The sequence below is a fragment of the Neopsephotus bourkii genome, unplaced genomic scaffold (assembly GCF_033783945.1).
Source record: "Neopsephotus bourkii isolate Nb327-2 ecotype Australia unplaced genomic scaffold, CSIRO-AGI_Nbou_v1 NB_1574, whole genome shotgun sequence".
NCBI lineage: Eukaryota > Metazoa > Chordata > Aves > Psittaciformes > Psittacidae > Neopsephotus > Neopsephotus bourkii.
The window spans coordinates 6,948,641-6,973,036 of record NW_026902050.1 but is presented as its reverse complement, the minus strand read 5'-3'; the positions used below and the strand labels follow the sequence as shown (position 1 = coordinate 6,973,036).

General features: G+C 37.4%; 1 protein-coding gene and 1 long non-coding RNA gene across 3 annotated transcripts in view; one reads left to right on the top strand and one right to left on the bottom strand.

Annotated features, from left to right (window-relative positions):
• The window catches only part of BCHE (butyrylcholinesterase), a 314,562-nt gene that overhangs the window by 243,975 nt on the left and 46,191 nt on the right, over window positions 1–24,396 (top strand). Inside the window, exon 1 of one of the 2 annotated variants that reach the window (XM_061371673.1) lies at window positions 18,921–19,113. The exons of the other annotated variant lie outside the window; for it this stretch is intronic. The gene's annotated coding sequence lies outside the window, so the exon portion shown is untranslated. Of the gene's footprint in view, window positions 1–18,920; window positions 19,114–24,396 lie in introns of those variants that run through there. 2 annotated transcript variants of the gene reach the window in all.
• LOC133222193 (uncharacterized) overlaps window positions 740–24,396 on the bottom strand; it is a 400,427-nt gene continuing 376,770 nt past the window's right edge. The window contains exons 2-3 of the long non-coding RNA XR_009728223.1: window positions 2,418–2,470; window positions 740–980 (exon numbers count right to left, since the gene is read on the bottom strand). This is a non-coding gene — a long non-coding RNA (uncharacterized LOC133222193). The remainder of the gene's footprint in view (window positions 981–2,417; window positions 2,471–24,396) is intronic.

Sequence of the window (24,396 nt, the reverse complement as noted above, 5' to 3'; positions counted from 1 at the left end):
GAAATGGAAATTATTTATGCAAAAGTACTGTGTTTTGAACATTATTTGTGTCAGGAATGAGAAGCAAATGTAATTTAAAACCAGGTGCTCTATGTTTCATTGTTTTACAATGCCTTTTTATCATTAGACTTATTTATATTCTGTATAACCTTTCTCATGAACAGAATATACAAGTGCAATGCAACAGATAACGTACAACTTTTAACATTTCACAGAACTAAAACAATCTCTCCATGGGAGGGGTGGGGATTGGAACTGAAATTTATTCTTTTAAGCTTGCTCAGAAGAAGGAAGAAAAAAAAAAAGGAGTAACTTTGATATTTAAGATCTGAAACATTAAATATCTAGCAAGCCCGAAAAGTAATACCCCGGGAACTGCATTCTTCCCACTGCACCAGGGCTCCTCTGCTTCCTCACCCTTTGTGTCCCACATGGTCTGAACATTGTGGAGTCTGCCACCTCCTTCTTTTATGTATGCCAGGTATTTCCCTAGAAGCAAACCTGACCAAGCTTAAACAAAACTAAGAAACAAAAGAAACAAGAATAATTTTTGCCTGTTACTAGTTTTGGTAACAAAAAGATATGTTTATATATAAACATATAGTTGTATATAAACATTAATATATAACATATATAAATATTAAAATAAATGTCAAAAGTAAAATGATTAACAGAAAGGAGTGTATGTGGATAATCTCAACTTTTAGATATTAAGATACAGCACAGAAATTTCACTCTGTCATGGCAGTGGAGAGAGTTTTGTACTCTTGAGTGGTCCTTTTACAGAAGAGTAAACAAACAGTGCTGCTGCATTTTGCTTTGTTGAGAGCCTCAATTCGACCTGCAGTACTGCGTGGTATAGCTTGATCCTTGGCAGAGACATATTCAGCTATTTTGTTACAAATCATTTGAGTGGCTTTTCCAGCACATACATGGTAGATGCAGCAGGGTGAGCAAGCACTGTACCTGGTAACACATGGCTGTAAAAAAAAACCTTAATTTCAGTGGGAAGCTCACTCAAGACAGTGTTCTTCTGGAGTTAGGCATATTTCAGTCCATGGATTGCGTCAAGTGGAATTTGGACCAAAATAATAATAGTTGAAGAGATGTCATTAGAAGATTGTGAAAAGGAGTTAGAGCTTTTGTCACAGGACTGTCATTTCTTGGAGAATTTCAGACTTGAAGAGGCATTTCCAGCTCAAAGGCGTCAAATATTAATTCAGGTGGCATAAACACAATTTTTCATAATAGTAACATTATTTCAATGTACTACAAGAAAGTACAATGTTTATCACAATTTCGGAGTTTCAGGACCATTATACTGCAGGTATTGAAACTAGTCACACGATTTCTTTTATTAGACTTTAAAGTGTAGTTATTCATCCAGGTTTTTGGTTTTAAATAATAAAAATATATGTGCCCTTAAATTACAGTGATAAAATAAACTGAAGGTACTTCTTGTCTTGCAGATTTCAAAGTGAAGTTGTAAAATAATAGGAGTTAGGTTCCTTACCAAAAATATTGATGAAGTCTGAATTTTTAATTCCCAAAGCATATCTCTGGATGTTGCTGTAGCTATACAGTTATGTATGTACAGAAATATCTAACTAGAAGAAAAGTTATGTTTGAGTAGGATTGAGAGAAAGATGGGTAGCTCAGATTAAAAGCCTGAATGTGTCTTTGGCATTACCATATGAGATGCTCAAAACTATGTGCAGGGCAGGTGTCAGTTCTGAAATGGCAGATGGCATTTTTGGTGCATCAACATCATTAGTTAGCAGCAGAGCTTCAAAAATAAAGATTTTTGGGATGGGAGGTACCCTGCAAAATCAGCTCTCCTTCAAAGTAGCAGTGCTAGGAGCACATTCCCTTCTGTGACTGAGGAATCCACAGGACAAAAAAGATGTAAGAAAATGGTTGCTATCTTCTGCAGATGCTACTTTGTAAGACTCCTTTTCAAGCTCCTCTGAGAGGTCACCTTGGCCTGAATATTTGATGAGGCTAATTGGTACGGAGCTGGAGCTGCCACACTTTAGCCAAAGGTCTGTCAATACATTGCTACAGAGCAAGGAGCAAGCTCTACCTTCTCCGTGCTTCTTTCCAAGTAACAAAACAAAGACAGAAATATTTCCTTACTTCACTGGAATTAAGAAAAATAAGTGAAAAATGCTTTGAAAATGAGTAATTATTATTAAAGCTTATTGATGCAGCAAAAGCATGTACTTCAGCGAATTCAGATAAACCTGTGAAGAGCCAAGGGCTACTCTCATTTCACATTCTTTTTCTCTTAGTGGCGGTTTGGAAAGGCTGTGCTCCAAGTGCTTATTTGGTCCCAGTCTCTCAGGTCTCTTTGTTGTAAATGTGATATCTTTAGAGCATGGAGGATAGGATTCAGCTGGAGATAAAACTGCATGTACCAGCATGCTGCATCTCACACTTTGGCCATTTTGCTCCTTTGCCCCTCCCCCCACTCAACAAAGAAAAGAGAGATCTTAAAAACTGTGGGGAAAAAAAAAAAGGGCAGTTGATTTTGTTTACATTAAAATTCATGAACACATGGCATGGCCTTTAAGCTCAAAAAGTTACAGTGCTTGCTTGAAAGGACAGCTCCTCATGCACAGACCAGGCCATTTTAAAAGACTCAGCAGTTATGAAGGCAGTAATGCCCTTTTTCTGGAGCTAGAGGTTTGTTTTTGCTATCTTTTCCTCATCTCTTCAGCTTTTTTTTGTTTCTTTCCCCAACACTATAAGCCATATTTCTTGGGGAAAAAAAACAACAAACCAAACAACAAAATAAAACAAAACAAAACCACCACCACCTCCCCCCCAAAACAACAACAACAACAAGAACAACAAAACAACAACAACAACAAAAAAACCCCACCAAAACTTAATTAACAAGAGCATATCTTATTTGGCGATGATGCTGATTGATGATGACATTTTCATGTTCATTTTTTTATGTTACTGCTATATAGTGTATTCTCAGCTTTGTCTGTGGGCTCATTTATTTCCTAATTCATCTTTGAGAACAGAAAACCTACAAGTATTAAAAATGAAATTTAAGAAAAGAAAACTGGACTTGAGGGTGCTGGTAGCTAGACAAGATAAAATGTCATATGAATAATTCCATACTTCAAAGGACAGCAAATGATTTGCAGGGGTTAGGAAGCAATGTCAGGTTTTTTCTCATACTTTGGGAAAAAAACCCAACAGATTCACTGGGAGTACGTGTCGTATTTTTCCATATTGCTTGGAGACTGTCTACTCCAGTACAGGGGGAAGACTGGGCTGACACAAAGGGCATTGCTTCACCTCACCAGGGGTTCAGGACACTTTGTGGAGATCTGATTTTAAATAGCGACAATGCCACATTAGACGTCACAAAATGAAAGGCTCAGTTGCATCCAGGAGCAGGTGGCCAACACCTCTCAAAATAGCATCACTTCAGTGTTGAATTTTTTTTGTCCAAAACAACCAGCTTACTGTGTAAATAAATGGATAAACTGGTGTGATTACCTAGGCTGCATCCTCAAAACATGTTTAGTACAAGGCCAAGGCTTTTTATTTTTATTGCAGCAGCATGGCATATTAGATACTAGACCTAATGGGAATGACTGGCAGCATTAATGACAGAACAATATACCAAGCTGGGCTCATGGCTTGCAATAACTGAATAATATTTGTGGGATAGCTCTGGGAATCCTCTGTGTGAGCAAAAGAAGTCCTGCTGTTTTCTCATTTAATTAAGTTTAAATCTATGGGGACTGGCAGTGCGTGTCTTGGGCTTATGCCTTTTCTTCTTTTTTTTTTTTTTTTTTTTACTTATTCCTTGCAGCTTAATGTCATTGTAAAGTAGTTTTTAATCAACAGACATTCTTAACTGGAAATGAATCTGACACCTAGTTACCTCTGTATAATGATTTTTATTAATTGTAATACTAAGTAGACAAAAATATCTCAGATGATACGCAGTAATAAAACACTGAACAGTAAGCCAGAGTTCAAGAAGAACTTTATGATTTACTCTCCTGGGTCACTTGCAGTTGTGATTGCCTGTACTTTTTAACTGGAAGGGCTCTCTTTAGTCTGGTTTTAATGTTGCAAACTAAGCCCTTAAGGGTTTTTTTTCTACATCAGGCTGAAAATTATGGGTCAGAGGAGGAGCCTCTGGTTTCTAAACCACCACAAATATTTCTGAGTTTCAAGGGAAACTGATTTAGTCCTGCTTTATGAGGAAATACTACTTCTATGTATTGGAAAGAGTTGTAAATATAGGTATGGATACAGATATAAACATACAGATTAAAAAGATACCTATACTGTGTGATTCAGTACTTCTTGGAGCCAATATCAGCTGAACGATGTTCCTGACCAGAAGCCATGCAGCACTACAGCACAGGGAATGAAATCAGCCATGTTACATTTAAATAACATTGGTCAAGAAAGGCGGTAATCGCTAAATCTATGAACTTTTAAATTAGCATTTCCAGACACAGGAATCTAGAATGGGATTATTTAATGTAATAAGGTTCTTTTTAATGCAGGGAAACCTTGCTGATTAGAGGTAACTAAAGAAGTAAAAGATACTTAGCAATGGCAGCATGCATCTTTACAAGAACCAGACAACTGATTCCTGAGGTTTAGCTTTCTTATTTGTTTAGCAAATAGCTGTGATCTGTCTGCCAATTTGCATCACCCTTCACTGCAGGTTCACAGACAAGGTAACAGCTTTCCATGCAGGTTTCCTAGTGTTAAATTGTCAAGCAAAGTACACATACTCTTCACTCTTTCCATCCTCCTGTCATGTCATGCGTTACTTTGTTCTTTCCCCCTGCCCTTTCCTGCAAGTTATAGGCTGGTAGCTTGAGTATTAAATGGGGAAGCAAGGATGTGGTTATAAACAAGGTAAAAAGAAGGATTAAACTTTTCTTCATATCCCAGGTGCTTCTTTAACTTGTAAAGTAGAGACTGAACTCCCGATTTCCATGTCTGTGTTGTGCACAGAGCCTTATCGGGTAGACTCTGTGATGGCTAGTCAGGTTACGTTGCTTGCAGACTGAGAGACAGAAGCATCCCATTTGTAGTTCCTCCTATGTCCAGGTCTAGCAAAACTAGCTGTGTCTGCAACAGCTCTGCATGTAAAGAGACATGCAAGTGTCCCAGGCTAGGAAACTGTTCCCTGTGAGTGTGTATTAAAGAGCACATATGTTTCATGTTGAAAAAATATCCTCTCAAAGATATTCCTTTTTTGTTGGAAGGACAAACCCAAGTTTGAACTGTCAGTGTTCAAAGGGGCATGTTACAAGTCCACAGAGCTCTCCTTTGGACAAGTGATGGTCCATAACACCTCAAAGGCAGCACCCAGAATTATGTAATAAGAGGGTTTTTCTCCCCATGTATTTAGGAATAGCAATCTCCGTTTTGAATATGCAATAAATACTAGCAATTCATACACTAAAAGGCAAGGATTAGATTCAATATTTAATAGCTATACTAGAGACTACTGACAATCATATCAACTGAAGGTGGCAGGATAAGGTGGAAAAATTATAATGCAATGAAAGGTAATGCCAAAGAGCAGAAAAAAGAAAAAATATAGAGGCAATTTAAAGTCCCATGGGTAAACCTAGAAGCTAAGGAATGCCTGAACTAAGAGCTTTTGTGTGTAATGTTGCTGTTCTTTCAGTACAGATTTTCTAATTTTGGCATATTATATAAATCAATATCACAACAGAAAGATAAAATGACACACAAAAAAATAAAACACAAAATTACCTCTATATGGGCTAACTGCTTTTTAGATATTATTTTTAAAGCACCAAATAAAACAAGAATTTTATAGCTGTCTACAACATATGAATGAATTCACCACCTCTCTGCACTCTCAGGTGATTAATACATATGTATATTCTGAGCATTACCTGAGTGCCTTCTGCTATCCTGAGAATGTAGAATTTGTCTCCCTGTGGATTATGAAGGTCAAATGTATTTCAGTATTTAGTTGCATTCTGCAGAGATATCAGGAAATACTTTGCCTCCAACTGAAGTCCAAAGAGAGGGATAAATCTGATTTTACCATGGTTTTATGGGACACTCTACAAGTCATCCAGAACTTTGAAACTAACTTTTGGTAGATCAAGAATGAGCTTTAATATATCATCTGAATCTTTGGGAATTTCTGTTATGTTAGAGACAAACAGATACAGATCATAATTTTAACAGCAGAAATACCCACATTTGTTTTATTCACTTAATCTCTCATGGAATTTGCATCTGAATAAATTGCATATGTAAAAACATTTTCTTCATAACAAGCATTGCAAAAAAATGCCTGTCTTGTGGTAAGTTTGGGATGATATAGCATCACCTAGCCAAGTTTTTCTGTAAATGAAGCCTTATTTCTCTGCATTTTGTCCATTTTATCCACCAAAAGCAGTCAACATTAGATAACAGCATTTATTTGATACCTGATCATCACAAACATATGAGGATATCTATCTAGTGAAATTCCCAAAGATAGAACATCAAAGTAACAATACCTTTAATTCTGTTATAATCTAGATGAGTGGAGCATGCAAACAGTTCTGCTTGAGCACATTTTTCTACACTGCTTCCAATGGAGGGGAAATCATTCTACTAATGTAAAACAAAACAAAATCAAACCCTGCTTCAGGACACTATTTATATAACATTTTGGAAGAATATTTTTTAACACAAAGAAGTTATAAGGTACTAATATTTACAGTTCTACTGTGTTTTGGGAGATTAATGTACTGATGGTGGCACCCATAATTCACATACTTTTGATAGTATTAAAAATAAATGTACCCTGTAATGAGCTTTAGGTCTTAAGAAAAGTGGTATTTTCAGCCTTCTTTGGAGGCTTCTGAAAGTTATAAAGTGCATCATATTTAAATGTAGAGATAAAAAGAAAAATTACTTGAGACCAATTTCTTTATGTAGTTTAAGGAATAGGATTTTACTTTTCTTTAAAGCTGATATATTTAGCACTTAATTTGTAGGTGTCATCTCCTCACCTCTCTCTTTCATGTATGCTCTTATCCTCTGCGAGATGCATCTACCACAGCAGGTCTTTAGACCTATCCTTGAGGGTCAGTGTATGGTAAGTCTAGCTCAGAAAAACTGTTCCTCTTTCTAAAAGAATCCAAGACAATCCAGTAGTGGTTTGCTATGACGGTATAGTTATGTCTGAATATTTTAGTCTTGCTGGAAACAATTTTTGAACAGTATTAATATCAAGGACAACCAAGTTCTCTATGCAGAGCAGAATTTTAAAGATTTTATAAATGAAGGTTAAAAAAACCCAAAACAAGCAAAAAAAAAAAAAAAGGGAAAAAAAAAAACAAAGAAAAAACCCATAACCATCCCCACCAGCAAACAAAACAAACAAAAAACAACAAAACAAAAGAAAAACAAACAAAAGTCTGATCCTGCTTAGTAGATCCAACTTAGTTGATTTCATTTAGCATCAACCTAAACTGCCTTCTCATTTCCATCTCAGAGGCCAGTTAGGAAAATGGCAAATGTTGGAGCTGACAAACCAAAGGTTAATACCCAGAGATGGAGGTGGCTTGGAAAGCAAGCAAAATGAGAACACTATGAATAATGCACATATTCCACCCAGTGGGCTGAAATTGCAGTTGATTTCAAAGGACTCAACATGTGCATTTGCTTAAAATCCAGACAATAATCTGAACATTTTGCTGTAAATCTAACATTTACTTTTAAACAAGGTACAAGTCTGGAGGTATGGAAACTATGTTTGCTACCTCAAAATAATGAGTTTCCACAGCATCCAGATTTTGCTGCTTCTTCTGAACTGGATGATAGACATATTTGTCAAGTTTATTTCTAAGACAAGAAAACAGCAACAAATAAACTACCATTTGCCCTATTATAACAAATTCAAGGTTTCTCTAACATCAGTTTGAGATTAGAAGAAAAAGGTAAGTCTACAACCAAAGCACTAAAACCAAATAAGAACATGCTATATTACTTTCACAATTATTCTCCTTAGAAATCCTTACCAATTAAAGTTCAATCTATTTGTTAATTTCAGAAACAAGAAAAAAATTGTTTCACATTGCTTATTTGTGTGTGTATACATTTATTCTCTTAAAAGTTAATTTCTAATTATTGTGAATTTTATATCAATTTGGAGGTAAGATGCAAAGGCAGCTTCGTACATCTTTGTAAATACCTTTTTTTCCCAGACTCAGGATCTGTTGCTGTAGCTAAGCTCTAAATACATACATAATTTCAGGTAATGTTTTCTTATCCATAGAAAGGCTTAATTTGTTTTCGTGTTTCAGATCTCTCATATTATTTAAAATGTCAGATGACTGCATTGCTAATCTTGCAGTTAACAACTGGCCTTCCTACCCTTTGTGAATTCAAAGCTACATGTCTATTCTTGCAAAAAGCCTCCCGCTAATCTCATCCAAACTTCTCAAAGATACTTCTGCAGAAGCTGTGCTGCTTATTTGCTCTCATGTGCTGATTATCTTAAGATAAATAAAAAAGTAATAGGACCTTACAATCTGATCATTAACACTTAATAGCTCTAAAATGTATTTTCCTTCCTACAGAGAATGTACAAGTCTATTCTGTAATGAACAACAAAGGAAGTGTAATGAAAGTACAAGCAAGGAATTTACAGAGACAGTTGGCATCTACACCAGTGATCTACTCATTTCAATAGCTAATTGCTAATTCAGTGTTTAATTGCTCAGTATCACATTATGCACTTGTCTGCAAAATACAGCAGTTAGTTCAAATGGCTTTCAGAAGGGCTTCTTAATGGCACAGTTCTCTTCCTAGCTTCTTACTAAATGTAATTATTACAGATGTCATCTGGAATATTTAACAGATATGAGCAGCCTCCCATCGCCTGCAAAATGTTCAACTGCTTTCCAAGCAGTCCCAGGACCTTTTTTTCAGACACTGAAGCTGCTCCCTCCAGGTGACTGTCAGGCCATCGCGCCACCTAGCCAGCATGCCAAATATATCAACCTATTATTACCTGTCCCAGACTGTATGGGGTAAGGCCACCCTTTAGCCCCTGCTCCATGGGGTCTGCAGAGTGCATCACCACCATGACATAGTATATGACCTATTGCTGCTCTCAAATGAAATTTTAATAAGTACAATTTTCTATCCATTCTTGTGTGGGGAACATTATGTCCTCATAAAAAATTGCAGTGTAAGATCCAGGTTCACACTGGTCAGCCAATTTATATTATAAATTAGTTATGATAAAACATTTTAAAACTTTAGCAGAGCTCAGATCGTTTGGGGTCTATTTCAAGGAGAATTATGCAAGCAGGAAGCATTTTTCAGTTTCAATGTCTGTGTTATACATTCCAGACATTAGAAAGCATTTAAAAGGAGCACAAGCTGTAAGTATTGCAGGTAAAGCAAGGCAAAATGTTGTTCACAACTTGCTGAGCATCAGTATGTTTACATATATCTGGTAGTCTCTGTATAGCAATTTATGCTACAGCAGCCAAAGCACAGAAACTACATTTGTATCCAATTGAAAAACATGAATGTTCCACTGTTACCCTAGAGCTTAAAGACAATTTACAGAAGTAGGGCAGTATGAAGTATTGCTACAATAAACTGTTGGTTTACTTCCCTTTTACAGCAAAAATTAGGGGAACACTGCAACTGTTGTCAAGTCTTAAAATATGGTTGCAATAAAAGAGAAGCCATTGGGTTTCTCTAATTTCAATGGTTTTCTTTATTATTCAAACACCTTTTTAAATCTTTCATAGATTCAGATGTGATTTTTAAAATTAAATATATAATCCTTCAGCAATTAATCTAAGTCCCTGGCTACTGCAAAAGAAGGGGTTTTTATGTGTTTTTTTCCTTCCATGAGATAACATTTTAATTCTTCAAAAACTTGCTCATTGATTCCCCTACTTAGCAGGAGTTTGAATAGATTATAAAATGTTTTTCTGGTAATATTTTTCTAGAATTAAGGAAGAAACACCTTATAACTAGTCTTTTTTAATTCATTTGATAATAATCCTAGTGAGGTTTTATTGTTGACTTAGACATAAATGATACATTCTAGTTCATAGAAAGCTACAGTCACTTTGATCGTGTAAGACTTCTTGTATAATGACTGAAGATCCAGAATACAGTGAGTTAATATAGTCAATAAGAACAATTACTTTCATGACTGTTTTCACTGAATCAAAGGAATTAACTAAATGTACAATAATATGTAAATACAATGGGCTACCATCTATTCCTTACCTCCCTTCAACAAGAGAAACAGAATAGCTCAAAATGTCCAGTCTAGACTTTTTAAATTAACAATAAGGAACACTTCACTGCATGATTAGTCCCTCTGAAAACAACTGTAATGCCAGAGGATTAATATAAAGCAATAAGATGATAAAAATTCAAATCCTTAGACTCTTTGGCGAACAGCACCCTGGATTTAAGAAGCCTTCATTTGCTGCTTTGGGCACACCCAGAACACCAGATGATGGCTTTAGGTGGAAAGAAATTTCCCCTTATCAGCATAAAAAACAGTAAATGCAATTACAAATTCAACTGCTGCTTTTTGTATAAGGAATGGAGAGGAAGTATTTCCAAGATGTGTAAACTAAAATAGAGAATTACGAGTCTGAGAGTGTATTGAGTTAGAACAACCCCATAACTCCTTGAGCTTACATCAGTCACTTTGCAAAGAGTCAAGGAGAGAGATGTCTCTTCCATGGTCTGCAAACTTTGAGCTAAATGGTCCTTAGACAAACAGACAATTCAAGCACAGTTTTTCACAAGCACAATTTTAAGGTGCTCCTCACATGGAACAGTTGTTGATGTCTGTGTGAAGCACTTGAAAGAATGAGCTTTAAGCAGAGGGAGTGGAGAAAAATAAGTAAATAAAAAGAAAAAAATAAAAAGATCAGTATAGCAGTTGACAATTGGATTTTAGTAAAGCATTTGACACTGCCTCATGAAATCTTAACTGAAAAATTAATTAAGTCAGGTTGGCTGGAGACATTTGTGTGTGGATTGGATACTGGCTAAAAGACAAATGAAAAAAAATTACAATACACAGCTGTGTAACAAGATGGTTGGAAACGTCCAGTGGGGTAACACATACTGGTTATTAGTCTGGGTTTACTTTTTAAAATCATTAATAAGATATAAAAAGACATAGATGAGATCTAATGAAATGCATAGATTATGCTTGTTCTAGAAGATCCAAGATGACAATAAGGAGGATGAAATAGGGACTGAAAAATACATGGATGAAGCATGGCCTAGATTCATCAAGACAGTAAAAATTTTACTGCAAACAAAAAAACCCAAGATGAAACATATAGCCTGTTGGAAGATGGACCATCAGAATAAGCAATGTAGGAAATGGAACAGTAGTAATGGATATACCATCTGATATCTGTTGGAGGGACAGTACAAGCAATCCAGTAGGTTCCTTAATTGTGTGGAAGACAACTTCCTCTTGCAAGTAATAGAGGAGCTGACAAAGAGAGGTGCGATGCTTGACCTTGTGCTCACCAACAGGGAGGGGCTGGTTGGAAATGTGTTACTCCAGGGCAGCCCTGGCTGTAGCCATCACGAGATGGTAAAGTTCGAGATCATCAGGACAGTGAGAAGAGCGTGCAGCAAGCTCACTGCCCTGGACTTTGAGAGCAGACTTTGGCCTCTTCAGGAACCTGCTTAGTAAAGTTCCATGGGATAAAACCCTAGAGGGCAGTGGGGCCCAAGACTGCTGGTTGATACCCAAGGATCACCTGCTACAATCTCAGGAGTCTTGCATCCTGACTAGAAGGAAGTGCATCAGTGTGGGGAGTGAAGGCGATAGGATTTACATGAGAAACACTTCAGGAACGAGCTCTGAGACCTTGATACTGAACAAGCCTTGGGGTGATAAGTCGGAATGTTAAAAGACAGGAAAGGTAATCAAGCAAGCCTTGGGGGGATAAGCCAGGATGTTGTTGTAACAAGGAATCTCAGTTGGAGGCCAGAGGATGTGGGGCTCATGAGAACTGAGGCAAGAAGGTGAAAATGCTGCTGCCATGTGAACAACGTGTGACCAGCATTGTGATCGGATTATTTACCTAAGGGATTTTTACAGGGGCCAATGAGACTGAATGTGGCATGCTTGTGCACGTTGGGAAAGAACCGAACAAAGGGATAAAAAGGTTTAATTGTAATAAAGCTTTGTCTCAGTATCCTCCCCGACCTGAGTCCATATCTTGATACAACACACAGCAAGAGAGCCAGGAGACCTCCATGGATAGATAAGGAGCTGCTGAGGAAACTTAGAGGGGAAAAAAAAAAGACTTATAAAAGGTGGAAGCGAGGACAGGCAGCCTGGGAAGAATACAGGGATGTTGTCCAGGAAGCTAAGGAACAGGTTAGGAAAGTTAGACTTAAATTTGGGAAGGAATGTGAAAAATAAAAGGAAGAGATTTTATAGGTACATAGCAAATAAAAGAGACTAGGGACAGGCTTCACTGGCAAATGATCTGACCACAACAGACAAGTCTTGGAAGACAGATCCTGGGACTGTGAGAATGAAGACCTTAGGCCCACTGTAGGAGAGTATCTGGTTTGAGACCATCTTAAGAGCCTGAATGTACACAAATCCGTGGGTCCTGATGAAAATCATGGCAGTCAGGAGAAGTTCCCAACTACTGGAAAAAGGGAAATATAAAACCCGTTTTCAAGAAGGGGAAAATGGATGACCCAGGGAATTACAGACCAGTCAGTCTCACCTCTGTGCCTGGCAAAATCTTGGAGCAGATTCTCCTGGAAGGCATGCTAAGGCACTTGAAAAACAACAAGGTGCTTGGTTACAGCCAGCATGGCTTCAGTAAGGGGAAATCCTGCCTCACCAATTTGGTGGCCTTCTGTGATGGGGCTACGGAACTGATGGACAGGAGTAGAGCAGTTGATGTCATCTACCTGGACTTGTGCAAAGGGCTTGACACTGTCCCACATGACATCTTTGTCTATAAAATGGAGAGACATCAATTTGATGGATGAACCACTTAGTGGATAAAGAACTGGCTGGATAGCTGCACACAAAGAGTTGTGGTCAATGGCTCAATGTCCAGCTGGAGACCAGTAATGAGTGGTGTCTCTCAGGGATTGGTGTTGGGACCGATCTTGTTTAACATCTTCGTCGCTGACATGGACAGTGGAATTGAGTGTGGCCTCAGCAAGTTTGCCGATGACACCAAGCTGTGCGGTTCGGTTGATACGCTGGAGGGAAGGAATGCCATCCAGAGGGACCTTGACACGCTTGTGAGGTGGGCTGAAGAAGTTTAACCATGACAAGGGCAACTTCCTACACCTGGGTCAGAGCAATCCCAGGCACAGCTACAGGTTGGGCAGAGAAGAGATTCAGAGCAGCCCTGTGGAGAAGGACTTGGGAGTGTTGGTCAATGAGAAACTTAACATCAGCCAGCTTCAGTGTGCACTCGCAGTCTAGAAATCCAACCACATCCTGGGCTGCATCAAAAGGAGTGTGACCAGCAGGTCAAAGGAGGTGATCCTGCCCCTCTACTCTGTTCTCATGAGACCTCACTTGGAGTATTGTGGGCAGTTCTGGTGTCAGCATCAAAAGGACACGGAACTGTTGCAGCAAGTTCAGAGGAAGGCCACAGAGATGGTCAGGGGACTGGAGCACCTCCATATGAAGACAGTCTAAGAAATTTGGGGCTGTTCAGCCTGGAGAAGTGAAGGTTGCATGCAGACCTCATAGCAGCCTTCCAGTATCTGAAGGGGGGCTATAGGGATGCTGGGAATGAACTCTTCATTAGGGACTGTAGTGATAGGACAAGAGGTAATGGGTTCAAACTTAAACAGGGTAAGTTTAGATTAAAGAAAATCTTCACTGTGAGGATGTGAGGCACTGGAATGCATTGCTCAAAGAAGTTGTGAATGCTCCATCCCTGGCATTGTTCAAGTCCAGGTTGGACAGAGCCTTGGGTGACATGGTTTAGTGTGAGGTGTCCCTGCTCATGGCAGGCGGGTTGGAAGTAGGTGATCTTAACGTCTTTTCCAACCCTAACTATTCTATGATTCTAAGAGAGTTGAAGGATGTTACAAGAATTTTTAATGGTAAAATGCAAGTTTAGGATCCAGTGCCCTTTGCATCCAAGGGAAGTTCATCCATGGACTTCAAAGGGTTTTGGACTGGGATGGCAATCACAAAGGAAGAATTTTCTGCAATGCCCATTGCATGCAACCAAGAGAAATGCTCTTCAAAATAGTTGTTAAATTGGAAGGAAATCAGTGAAGATATAAAAAAAAAAAAAAATTAAGCAGTTTTGTGAGAACTGAAGTGGGAAGAAAAAATAATTAAGTGGTTATAACCTGCCTAAATAAGGAATAAGCAGGAGTGTAACAGCTTTCAAGCCTCCGAGTACATAAACTTATAGAAAGTATCATCAAAATTATTCACTTTGTTACACAGAAGTACAATTTTAGCAGGGAAGGGGAACATATAAGTGATGAAAGACATTTAATGCAAATATCAGGAAACTCAGCATATTAAATTGTTGAATAATAGAAGAGACGGAAGACATATGGTTTGGGATATTTTAAAATCAGATTGAACACTAGGTATTGAAATGCAAAGAGTAATCTTTTCTATTCCCAATGATGGTGTAAAATATATCTGTCTTAAAAAAATGGTATCTTTTTCTAGCCTCTTCCTGTGCAAGTTACGTATGTTTTAAAGCCTATATCAGGATACGCAGAAATAGCACAGGATAAATTGTGCTTAATAATCAATAAACACTCTCCCTATATTTTGATCATGTATCTCTTTACTTCCACCTGTCTCTGACCAAGGTTATGGTCTTTTCTCAAATCTAGTGTTCATATAAATATCTTTCAACTGTTTTCTCTACTTAAAGGCAAATAAGGCTTTACCGTGTTAGGGATTCTGTAGAAGTAACCCAAAGATTTTTTTAGATGAGGAAATATTTTGCCATGATTTGTGTTAAGTTATTGTCTCCTGTTAGAAACTTATAAAGAAAAGATGATTTCTTATTTTTTTTCCCCATAACACAGTTCATGATAGGGGAGGTAGCTATTCCTATTCAGGGACTTCTGCCATTATCTACCCTCTGTATTTTGGTTCCCAGCTCTCTACCAAATGTAGGAAGAAAAGACAAATTTGAAGATGACATATAAGGAAGTTTTTTTCTTTCAGGGTGAAAGAGGCAATTTAAAATACAGATAAATATTTGCAAACTCAGGAACTACCAATACTTTCTTGGTAAAAATGATCACAAGTTCATTTATTTCGATTTCAGCATGGCTATTTACACTAGTGGAAGATCTATATCATGTCATATTTCAGTATGTGTTAAAGTGTAGGACTTCACTTACACTAGTACCATTTTTAATGATTAGCAATAGACATAGGTAACATTAAACCACTATTTTTAAACTTTATACACTACTATGGTGTATGTTAAAACACATTGAAAAATAATTTCTGGCTTTTTCTGAAGGAGCATGTCTTAGTTTAATAATAATGAAAATCATGGATTAAAGAAATACTAGGGAAGGCTTGCCATGTCTAAGTGTAAACGTATATTTTTATATAGACAAACATGTTTTGTACATCTGCAATGTCATACATCTGCGCTTATAAAAATCAACATATCCTGCACTGCAGAAACAAGGATCATAGATAACAAGCTGAATATAAAACATTAGCACAATGCTGCAAGAAAGATAAAGGACACAAAACCTGGAGGTATAAGAAAGACTGGAAGAAGAAAAAGCAGAGAAGTGGTGCCATATGTCCAAGTATCTTTTAGGAAATCATTTTCTTGACTTGTAGTCAAGGAAGCATTAATATGAAAAGTAATCTAATAGTAAAATATTAAAACCAATAAATCTTCTGATCCTTACACAAATTATAATAACATCATTGACATCAGTGGAGTCTTTCTATTGTGTGAGTCAGATTAAGTTAGTAGTGGGGGGTTGCTGTGTTTGTAGTTTATCTCCAGGTATACTCAGTCAGTGGGTGCTCTGATTTGCATTTGCTTGAAAAGACTTTCAGAATCAAACCCAATTCAAACTGAAATAAAATTCAGGCTTGGATATATGCACAAATTATAAATACCTGAAATTAAACAGATTCACGATTAAGGCTGGAAAAAAAGAAAGAACTCAAAATGAAAGAGAAAAAATACTTAAGGCACAGATTATAAGATGTTCTGACATTCTTCAAAACTGAAATTTTGTGTTTCTGCGCACTTGTTTTATGCATTTAAAAGCATGAATATGTTTTATTCGTTGCCAAGTTTGTTGTTCTACTTGGAAAACATTTATTCTGTTTCTTATTTACACTGAATTTAGAATTTATGGGGTTGTTCCAGTTGAGCAAAAGCAACCTTGACTTGTAATAAGCATCATTTTATCACATTAAAATATCTTGTCTAATAACATGGGCATAGTTCTCAGAATTAAGCTAGTTAATAATTATTATATAAACAGGTCAAGGATCAAAAGTGCCAGTAAAGTCTTGTGAACTGTGTGTAGATTTTATTTCTAAATTACAGCATTGAAAGCCAAAGCTGCCTTAATATATACAGAATAGGTTTAACACCCAGAGCTGAAATATCATGGTTTCAATGAACATTTTTCAAAGAATAATAATCAGAATAAGTAACCCCAGCAGTCTGCTTCTGTTGTTGGCTCTACTTGGCTCTAGTGAAGTATTTCCTAGATACAATATTATTTATTTCCAAATTACATAAAACAAGCAATACTTTCTTAAGTAGTATAGAAATAAACAGAAGCTCCAACTCAGAAGCTCCAGTCTGATTTCCTAATGAGTTTCCCAACCTGAAAACTATTTCCCTAGCCCAGCTTTCCTCTGAAAGCACTCATATCTTTGCTTAGTAATCTTATACAGGCTTCAGTCATAGAAGACTCCTTTGGTGTCCCTTAGCTCTTCTCAGCACAGTATCACTGAAAGCTAAAAATGCCTTTTTTTTTTTTTAACATTTTAAATATACGTACTTTAAAAAAAAAATTCTGATCAGATGCTCTGGTAATGAGCAGAATCATTCTTAAAAACAAAAAAAAAAAAAATCATGGGTGGGCATAGTCAGAAACTGAGCAGAGAAACACTACATTTAAGATACAGCTCAGCTTGCCACAGCAAGGCACAGACTTACCATGGGTGAGGAAAGACTCTGCTTTAACTATGCTGCATAAAGGGTCCCAGAACAGGTATCTATGAAAACCTAAGAGCACTAACCTAAAGCTGGACAACCAGAAGACCTACCTAGCTTCTACCACCCCTCTCCTTCAAAAGACTCACAATCTGCATCACGCACATCATGTATTCGAATCATAGAATGGTTAGAGTTGGAAAGGACCTTAAGGTCATCAAGTTCTAAGCCCCCTGCCATGGGCAGGGACACCTCGCTCTAAACCATATCACCCAAGGCCTCGTCCAACCTGGACTTGAGCACTACCAGGGATGAAGCATTCACAACCTCCTTGGACAACCCATTCCAGTGCCTCACCACCCTAACAGGAAAGAATTTCCTCCTTATATCAAATCTAAACTTCCCCTGTTTAAGTATTAACCCATTACCCCTTGTCCTATCACTACAGTCCCTAACAAAGACTCCCTCCCCAGCATCCCTGTAGGCCCCCTTCAGATACTGGAAGGCAGCTATGAGGTCTCCACGCAGTCTTCTCTTCTCCAGGCTATTACCACCACAATTTCAGGTGTCACCACTTAATCATTAGTTTTAGCCAAATTAGCTAAACATGCTACTGGTGTAGCTGTGCTTGCTTTGGCTGCAAACATGCATTTGTAGTTTACTGTTAAATAAAGAATGGCTCTAGTCTCTCTCTGCACCTTAGGACATGGTCATATTTGAACCTTTTAGGATGCTTAATGCTTCACCTTATGGATTCAAAAGTATAAGAGCAACAAGCTCTTCAACTTGGGAATGATTGTATGAGCAGGTAGAGCAAATCAAATGTTATACCCACCTTAACTTCCTTGTGTTGTTTTAGGGGGCTAAAAATAAAATAAATTAATTAAAAATTTATAATACAGATGGCAAATACATACAGGACTGAGGAGATAATCAGGTGACAAAATTGCAGATTTGTTGAAAACTGAATGCTCAGCCTCTTCAAAACTTGAATAATTTTTCAGACATTTTATTTCTGGAGTAACATTTTGGGGGGGTTATTAAATTAAAATACAGAAAATACTATTAAAAAGAAAAAGAAAAACAAAAGACAAAAAAAAAAACCACCTCAAAAACAAACAAACAAGAAAACCCCAAACAAACAAAAAGCCAAATAACCAACCAGTCAAAATCAACTCTTATTTTCCATCAGAATATTGGAAGTGAATGAGAAAGTAGCTCAACACCACAGCAGCTAGCTCACCAGAATCAAGAGCTTTTTCTCAGTCCCAAGCACTGAAATGACATCTCACACTCATAGCCAAGTAATGCAAGCTATAAAAATTAAATGAGTTGGATGGCTACCTCTATGTTATACTAGATTTTAATGCTACTTTATTTCCAATAAATCAATGTGCAATCTAGCACATTCTACTCAAATGACAAACCAATCCTGTGAATTAAAACTGCAAAAGTTTTAATTCAAAAGTTGAAGAAAAAAGAAAATCTACACGTACTTCTTTTGGATCTTGCAAAGAATTTTGAAACAGAAAAAACTCCAGTCCTCTCAACAACCATAAAAATACACTATAATAGTCAAAGGTCTCAGCAAAGTGGAAAATCCATAGATGCGTAAACAAAGCGAGCAGAAATGTGTTTCCTTCAGATGTTTGCCAAAGTGTCCTTACTTCAGTATGTTATATACATACAAACAGTAGTGTATCTTTCGAGTCATGTGATGTTCCTGGCTCCTTACCTGATGTTTACCTGGCAGCAGGGAAACCAGCAAATGCGGATATATTGGCTGCTTGTTAGTTGGTTCTTGGCCTGAGAAAGCTCTTTCATTCAAAGAAAGAAGCAGCAAGACTGGAATATCAGCTTTTGAGGTCGATCTTTTCTGCTTCCTTTTCAGGTAAGAGTTTTAAATGCAGAAGAGGAAATGCTGATTTTATCAGACAGGGTTAGAGTAAATAAATGCATGCTGTTCCCCATCCCCATTTCCATGCTAATTTGTTGCCAATATTATGGGTATAGCATTTTAGTAATCAAGTGATGAGAATAGCACCAGCTGGACAGGTCGGCTTCGTGGCTGGGGGTTCCGGATCCTTGGTGTCCTTTAGTCCTGAACTTTGGACTGTCCCTTTGGTGGCTGACAGTCCTGTGCAGATTGTTGCTGGCACCACACCAAAACAGCTGCTGGGTGTTCAAAACTGCAGTCAGCCATGAAAATCCCAAGTGCAGTTTGAGGAAAATGAACTGAGTTGCACCCAAAGCCTGGAACAGTCTGCTAGACCTACCTTGCCTTGTGCTTTGAGCTGCGCACAGACAAAAAATGTTATGCAGGAAACTGGGGGTACTCTTCTGTGGGCATCTCAAAAGCAAATTAACTAATTGCTGATAACTGAAAATGGCATATGGTTGGTCCTTTCTATATACTTTATTCTTGAAAAAGCAAAATGAGCTCTAGGAGAATGAATAGACAGTTAAACGTATTTCAATACTTTACTATTATATTTTACTATTAAATTATCTCAAACAACTACAAAAAGGGTATATAGACACTTCTATGTCACACTAGGAGGACAATAAGTGACTATGATATGTACAAACACATCTATAGGCAAGGAGTTGGCTGGTACCCAGCTTATGTGGGGTCATTGCTGTGCAAAGAAAACTGGTGCAGGAATCAGCAGTGCTGTGGAGGACTAAAAAACATCTAAATCTATCATGGTGAGAAAAAGTCAATGTCAGCCTTAAAATTTCACAGTAATATTGGAGTGAGAATTAGCATTAGGTTGAGTAAACAGATAAAATTATACATCAGTGTGGAATGAAACTGCATGTACTCATTTCTCTTTAAAGTGTTAGCGGGACATCAAGGTGGAATTAAAATGTTTTAAATGTCAGTTTCTTCCATCTCCCAGATCCCACTGTGAATTTTCCAATCATCAAAAATCCAGCCATAATAAATGTACTTAAACTTCCACTGCAGTCTGCAGCTATTTCTCTCTAGCTGATCATGCTGTCAGATGTCTTTTGTGCAAAGCATGTTATAAACAGAAAAATAGAGCAAACACATCTGAGCTGATTTCTTTCTACTCCACTGGCACATAACTGGTGGCAATAAGGTTGATACTCCAAATGTGTTTTTCTTTGCACTGTAGTTGTGCTGTGAGATTAGCAAAACTCAAGACACTGAAGTTTACCATCACTTGATGGTGCCACTCAGAAGCTCTGTTTGTTTCTGCTGGGGAAGATTTGTGCTTTTTGGTCTGAGGAAACTCCTCCTGCGCAAGGAGGCTGTTTGCAGCTAATCCTTGGTCACAGCTCATCAAGGCAATGCTGATATCCCCTCACTTTTGCAGTTAAAAATTACAGTTATTAATGTAACATGCGTGACAGCTTGCTGCTTGGAGCAGAGCACTTCTTCAGCTGCCTCATGACACATGACTTTTGCTCAGCTTTTTCCCTTATCACCTCCCTGCCTATCCCAAGGCCGTCTGCTGCAAGTTAATCATTAGCTGATAGTGGTGAGGTCAGTTCTGTAGGTAACTAAGCTGATTAACATGTGTGACTTTGCAGTGGTGGCTAGTTACATCTTTGCATTCTTCCTCCTGGGATTAATGCCATTTTACAGATTTGCTTCTGGACAGGGAGCATGTGTGTTCAGATCTTTGGATCCTGGAGATGTCAGACTGCTCCAGGGTCCCTGAGCTCCTTTCAGTCCTTGCACAAACATCTCTGCACTTCTATCATAACTAGCACACTTGTATTAGTGAGCCATAGCAGTAAATCATTGCATTTCTAAGAACTCTGAAAACCAAAGTTCCCAGGCTTTCCCCATTTTGAAACCCTTGGAAAGGCTTCCCTTCCCTTTCTACACCAGTTTTTCTCTGGCAGAAGTATGACTGTTAAACAGCAATTTTCCTCCCACGTTTATAAAATGCAGAATTTTTAATTTGGATGTATTTTCCTCTGAAAATCCTTTCAGTCAATACGGAATTACAGAAAGCACCTTTCTGAAGACAAAAAAAACTGAGGACATTTCCACTGAAAGGTGTGCATGTATTTGTGTGTGTGAGTGCATGCTCTGACTGGGAATGTGGTTGCTTTCTGCCTTGAGCCAAAGCAGTTTACTTTGTACCTAGCCGAAGGGGAATATCGGTGCAAAGCTGCAGTGAGAAGGAATTTGGACAGAACTGTGGAAAAAAAAGTCTGGGTACTCAATTCCTCCTGTCTCAGTTCCATGCAAAGAGGTGCATTTGTAGATTGTCTAGTGATAGTGTTTAATTACTACCTCACCTACAAATAATAGACAGATTAGGTCCTTATACTCCCTCCAGGTTATCCCAGGCCTACTTTGTGCCATCTGCCATGCACTGATTCTAGAAATTGTCTTTCCTTATTTCTCTCACCCAAAACAGAGCTACAAAATAGATGGGGTCAATGATCCCAGAGGGAAGAATAGGCATTAGGCTCCTGTAGATCAAGTGTGGGAGGCAGAAGGAATGACTCTGGACAGTCCAGTGACCCTTCATTTCTGTGTAGAATAATTTATTTTCAAAAAGCATTTATTTTTCTTTAATACATTTTTGATCCATTGCTCTTGATGGCCCGCTCTCTACCAGCTTGACTTCAAAGAAACAAAACAATGTTTTATAACTTAGGCTGGAAAGAAAAAGTATGGTTTAGATTTTCAAATAAGTACATCATTCTGCAATGCTGAAAACATTATAGATTCATTTTATTTTTCAAATAAGACTCTAATAACACAGTTACTGGCATACATCTACTGCTGCTGTTGGTGACTTCTAGACCTGAGACTGCGAGCCCTGCATTGGCTCAGGGCAGCCAAGGAAACGTGATAGAGCAGTCAGAAAGCAAAATTTACATCTTGGATGACTTTCTGGTGTTCCTGCATTTGTTTTCATCTCAAGCTATCATACAAGCTTATTTGGCTCTGTAATGCCAAATCAACTCACGTCATGCACTCAGGGACAAACAATAGAATTTGACAGCTCTGGTTAATCTAGGGAAGTTTCATTGGAATGGATGTACAGAAATAGAACCTAAGGTGTAAGATATTGATATATTTTCCAATAACAATTAATAATTTCTGATCCCTCCATGCTTAGAGTGATTCTTTCAAATAGGGAAAGGGTGGATAAGGTTTACTTTTATGATGAGGGGAAACTAAGTTGTTTCCTATATCCAAAAAGCCTGATAGAGTGAAACAGGTTGTCTTAGCTTAGAAATATGATGCAGCTAATGCAAATATTTTCTTCTTATAAATTTAACTATAAAGAAATATGGAGGAGAGGAAAACATAAGAGGAAATGGTATCACTCATAATAAAAATAGTTTTACATACATTTATTCTGGAAAGGGGAGTAAGGTTTCTGATCACAAGTGATTGAGATTGTCAGTTACCTTCCATTAGAAGCAAAGTGGGCAAAACTCTACAAGATTACATTTAATAAAGCAATGACTAAAATAATATATGATTTCTTATAACAGTAGATGTCTGGACCTGATGAGCAGGAAGTCTTAAGGAATCTTGCTGTGGAATGAAAAAAAATGTTTTTTGTTAAACAACATGCTCAGAAGGGAAAAAGTGGGTAGAAGCTATCAGCCTGCTCCAGCGAACAGATGCTTTTTGGGATTATTAAAGTTAGTAGGCCTTTTAGCTTAATTGAACTGTGTTCCTATCAGCTAAGCAACACTGAGACATCTAAGGAAACTGAGATGCTACATTTTAACAAAATAAACTAGTATCCTCAGTCTTACCTTAATTCATGTATTTGAGAAAATAGGGAAAATACATATTTTAAAATATTATGAACATAGTTTTTGAAAGTTTTAGAAATCCTTAGCAATATCACTAAAGATCAAGAATACATTCTGAATTCCTTCCTTGGTGGATATCAACTGTTGATTTTTATCACTTTCCCTACAGGGACCATAAAGACATCATGACTGTCAATCTTGCACTGTGAATTAAAGGCGAATGCTTTGCATGTCCTAGACACAATCTGAAATAAAATACTATTATTGACTTCAGATCTACATTATTCTCAAAAATGTTGGTACTGTATAAGCTGGGGTTGTTTCCAACCACATATTTAGAAAAATTAAACATTTTAGATGACCTACACTAGGCAGCATTATTCATAACACAAATGAAAATATTACACAATCACATATATCAATACATGCTGGCATAAGGCATCTGACTTTCTGAGATCATTGCTTCATCAGCTGACAATGGAAATTTAATGTTTAACTTTGTTTTCTGCCAATTTCTCCTGCCATGATGATCAACTACAAAATACACCATGAAGACAATGCCTTGGCTGAACCAAGTGCTAATCAATTTATGTTCTGAATCATAAGTATTCATTGTGCTCAGTATTTTTACCTTGATATATGTGCAAAGGATAATTCAGTCAGATTTCTCTAAGCAGTGCAACTATGGCAGCTTTTCATGTTTTCATGATACTGCAAGGTTGAAAGACTTTTGCTTGTTTTTCTGGTCAAAAAAGAAGCAGAACTGTGCACCAAATTGCTTTTACATTTTTGAAAGCTCTTGTTGCCTAGAAGATATTGCCGGTCACTTCTTCTGAACATTTTCCATGTTTTCTGTGCTACGATTGAAACTGAATGTAAAATCAAGAGGATGTGAAATAACAGCAAACTTTTTCATTGGACTTTATCTTTTTGCTAGTAATTGCTTGGAACACATTATCCACTTTTGGATGCTTTTGAAGAATAAGCAGACATTTTTACTGAGTTGCTTAGAAAGTTGGCTTGGGGGTTTTTTTGAGAGCTAAACAACCATCTCTGAAACATGAATGTCTGTATTGGTAGATTCATGAATCTTCAGCTGCATGAAATTTCCTCTACCATTTTTTTCCAGTTGGCTACATTTACTGGAAAAATTGTATACCATGTACTTCCATGGCAGTGGTTTGGAACTAGATGATCTTAAGGTTCTTTCTGATCCTAACTATTCTATGATTCTATGATTCTATTCTATGATGAGCATCTACATACAGACTGACTTAAATCTTTAAGACAGAGTTTACTTCGGATTTATAGAATCTTTTAGACACTGCATCCTATTCATTCAGGCATAATAGCAATGCTTTCTACAGCAGCAGTGTGGTTGCCACATTTTTCAACATACAAAGGAAAA